Source organism: Polypterus senegalus, chromosome 1 (assembly GCF_016835505.1).
Source record: "Polypterus senegalus isolate Bchr_013 chromosome 1, ASM1683550v1, whole genome shotgun sequence".
In the NCBI taxonomy this organism is placed as follows: Eukaryota; Metazoa; Chordata; class Cladistia; order Polypteriformes; family Polypteridae; genus Polypterus; species Polypterus senegalus.
The window spans coordinates 326,361,699-326,366,078 of record NC_053154.1 but is presented as its reverse complement, the minus strand read 5'-3'; the positions used below and the strand labels follow the sequence as shown (position 1 = coordinate 326,366,078).

Genomic DNA, 4,380 nt, shown 5'->3' with positions numbered 1-4,380 from the left:
CTGTGGAAAAACAAATTTTATTCAGTACAATAATTTAAAGAAACTGTATGAGGGGGGAAAAATGTAAGTTACTCTTCATATGTGTGTATATCCTAGACCTGGAAAGGTGAACCCATTGATTTAATGTGGCCTGTTTGATGCGTTAAAACTACTGCTGTGTGCCGGGCTGGCAACGAGGCCTCAGGCAGTGCTTTGCTCAGGGCAGCATTTTCATGTAATGTTACATAAAAAAACAAATACATTATCAAATAGTAATACAAAAAAAGTTAAGTTTGTATCTAAAGAATTACACATCCAGTACCATATTTATATACTGCCTTTAAAAATTTTACAAAATAAAATCTTTTATTTGAAGGTTTTAACATTTCATATTCTGCAGTTCACAACAATACACCACATGTCAATACGCAGCACTGATGTTCATTTTCTTGATTTAGAAATACTGACACGGGGGAGTGGGAGGAAAGGGGTTTATGGCAGTCCTGGGACAACGCTAGAGAAAAATTTAAAAAGACTTCATGCTTCTAGAAGAAGATTGAATTAATGACATATCCTGTAAGTGTTAAACAAGTTGTCTTAGAGTGGCACTAAAACCAAATCAAGTTTCTAGTGCCTCTGTATTGAACTCAGTAGTCTGCCTGCCAGCTTACTGCCCTAATATAATGGAAAAATGCTACAAAATAGAAGTGTAACGATTACCCTTACCCATTATTTCAGTTTGTAATATCTTCACTAGTTTTTACAAAGAACCCAACATAACCATTCATGTAATGCACGTTGTCCGTTTTTAAGCGAGATAAATAAATGCTGCAGTGTGTGCCAGGAGCAAAGTTGTAGGTAGAGCACAAGGGGTGCACACCACGATCCTGCCAACCACCAAAATGTTAAATCTATAAACGTGTTTTCAGACACAGCACTTGTGTAGAGTATAATTTTCATTCATTGGTGGTGATGAAAAATTCAGGATGGTATTTGTGGAGTTTTAGCACAAGATTTATTGTATGCCCACTTAAGAGATGTGTATTCTTTCAGTTAAGTTAGTCTTTAGCAGTGTGTTCAAAGTCGAGAGACATTTTGATCGTTTTTTATTTGGACACGTGTGCTTCATATGCTGTGCCAATTTGAGAATTACTGTAATACATTGGCCTTGTTTTCTTATCGCCTTTTTCTCCTCTTGTCTTTAGGTTGTACCTGCTCAAGTCCTATTTTGTTAAAAGTTCAGGTTTAAGATTATTAAGTTTGTCATTTTTTTTATTCCTTTGTATTGAGTCTAGATTAATTTTGTGATTCAGTGTGTATTTACTTCATGATTTATGTATTAATTTATAATTGTTTTAATTTTAGATGTGATTTAACTACATCCATCCATTTTCCAACCTGCTGAATCCGAACACAGGGTCACGGGAGCCAATCCCAGCCAACAAAGAGCACAAGGCAGGAACCAATCCTGGGCAGGGTGCCAACCCACCGCAGGACACACCCACACACCAAGCACACACTAGGGCCAATTTAAATTCGCCAATCCACCTAACCTGCATGTCTTTGGACTGTGGGAGGAAACCGGAGCACCTGGAGGAAACGCACACAGACACGGGGAGAACATGCAAGCTCCACGCAGGGAGGACCTGGGAAGTGAACCCGGGCCTCCTGTGAGGCAGCAGCGCTACCACTGCGCCACCGTGCCGCCCCTTAACTACATACATTTGTGATTTATTTTTTAATAGAGTCCAAGCCCTAGTATATACATTGGGATATCATGACACCGGAGTATTTGTATTCCTTACCAATAACAGTGAAATGTTGCGATACTCGATACCTATTTGATACCACATCATAAAACAGAAAATCCTTTTCATCGGCTTTTTAATTAAAAGCACCTCAGTTATTCAAGTGTATGACATTGGGCCTTTTCTGTAACAGAATTTCTTCTTTCAGCTGCTTCCATTAGGGGTTGCCACAGCAGATCATCTTCTTCCATATCTTTCTGTCCTCTGCATCTTGTTCTGTCACACCCATCACCTGCATGTCCTCTCTCACCACATCCATAAACCTTCTCTTAGGCCTTCCTCTTTTCCTCTTCCCAGGCAGCTCTATCCTTAGCATCCTTCTCCAAATATAGCCAGCATCTCTCCTCTGCACATGTTGAACCCAACGCAATCTCTCCTCTCTGACTTTGTCTCACAACCATCCAACTTGAGATAATGTCTTCATTTCTAATCCTATCCATCCTCGTCACACCCAATGCAAATCTTAGCATCTTTAACTCTGCCCCCTCCAGCTCTGTCTCCTGCTTTCTGTGCCACTGTCTGTAATCCATATAACATTGCTGCTCTCACTACCGTTCTGTAGACCTTCCTTCCCTTTCACTCTTGCTGATACCCGTCTATCACAAATTACTCCTGACACTCTTTTCCACCCTGCCTGCACTCTCTTCTTCACCTCTCTTCCACAATCCCCATTACTCTGTACTGCTGATCCAAAGTATTTAAACTCATCCACCTTCACCAACTCTACTCTCCTCATCCTCACCATTCCACTGATCTCCCTCTTATTTACACACATGTATTCTGTCTTATTACTACTGACCTTCATTCCTCTCCTCTCATATCTCCACCTCTCCAGGGTCTCCTCAACCTGCTCCCTGCTATCGCTACAAATCACAATGTCATCAGCAAACATCATAGTCCACAGGACTCCTGTCTAATCTCATCTGTCAACCTGTCCATCACCATTGCAAATAAGAAAGAGCTCAGAGCCGATCCCTGATGTAATCACACCTACCGCAGACCTCACCACTGTCGCACTTCCCTCGTACATATCCTGTACAACTCTTATGTACTACTTCTGGCACTCTCGACTTCCTCATACAATACCACAACTCCTCTTGAGGCACCCTGTCATACTTCTCCAGGTCCACAAAGACGCAATCCAACTCCTCGCCTTCTCTAAACTTCTCCATCAACATCCTCAGAGCAAACATTGCATCTTTGGTGCTCTTTCTTGGCATGATACCACACTGCTGCTGACTGATCATCACCTCACTTCTTAACTGAGCTTCCACTACTCTTTCCCATAACTTCATGTTGTTGCTCATCAATTTTATTCCCCTGTAGTTACTACAGGCCTGCACATCCCCCTTATTCTTAAATATCGGCACCAGTACTCTTCTTCTACTCGGGCATCGTCTCACTTTCCAAGATTCCATTAAATAATCTGTTTAAAAACTCCCCTGCCATCTCTCCTTAGTACCTCCATGCTTCCATAGGTATGTCATCTGGACCAACGGCCTTTCCATTTTTCATCCTCTTCATAGCTGTCCTTACTTCCTCCTTGCTAATCTGTTGCACTTCCTGATTCACTATCTCCACATCATCCAACCTCTTCTCTCTATCGTTCTCTTCATTCATCAGCCTCTTAAAGTACTCTTTCCATCTGCTCAACACTCCTTGCTTGTGGGTACGTTTCCATCTTTATCTTTTATCACCCTAACCTGCTGCACATCTTTCCCTGCTCGCTCCCTGTCTCACCCACAGGTCCTTTTCTCCCTCCTATTGTGTCTAACCTGTCATTCAACTCATCATACACCTTTTCTTTAGCCTTCGCCACCTCTCTCTTCACCTTGCTCCTGATCTCCTTGTACACTTGTCTACTTTTTGCATCTCTTTGACTATCCTACTTCTTCTTTGTTATCCTCTTCCTCTGTATACTCTCCTGTATATCCTCATTCCACCACCAGGTTTCCTTTTCCTCCTTCCTCTTTCCAGATGTCACGCCAAGCACCCTTCTTGCTGTCACCCTTACTACTCTGCTGTAGTTGCCCAGCTGTCTGGTAACTCTTCACTGCCACCCAGTGCCTGTTTCACCTTCTCCCTAAACTCAACCTTGCAGTCTTCCTTTTTCAACTTCAACCATTTGATCCTTGGCTCTGCCCTCACTCTCTTCCTCTTCTTGATCACCAGTGTCACCCTACAGACCACCATCCTATGCTGCTTAACTACACTTTCCCCTGCCACCACTTTGCAATCTTCAATCTCCTTCAGATCAACTCTTCTGCATAGGATCTAATCTACCTGTGCATTTTCCTCCACTCTTGTACGTAACCCTATGTTCCTCCTTCTTAAAATACGTATTCACCACAGCCATGTCCATCCTTTTGGCAAAATCTACTATCCTCTGACCTTCTTCAGTCCTCTCCTTGACACCATACATACCCATCACCTCCTCATCTCCTCTGTTCCCTTCACCAACATGCCCATTGAAATCCGCTCCAATCACCACTTTCTGTCCGTTGGTTACACTGTTCATCACTTCATCCAACTCAATCCAAAAATCTTCTTTCTCACCCATTGCACACCAAACCTGCGGTGCATATGCACTAAC

General features: G+C 42.5%; 1 protein-coding gene across 4 annotated transcripts in view; it reads right to left on the bottom strand.

The window, feature by feature from the left end:
- The window catches only part of si:ch211-250c4.5 (myosin-10), a 52,524-nt gene that overhangs the window by 371 nt on the left and 47,773 nt on the right, over positions 1 to 4,380 (bottom strand). The gene's annotated exons all lie outside the window — the stretch shown is intronic.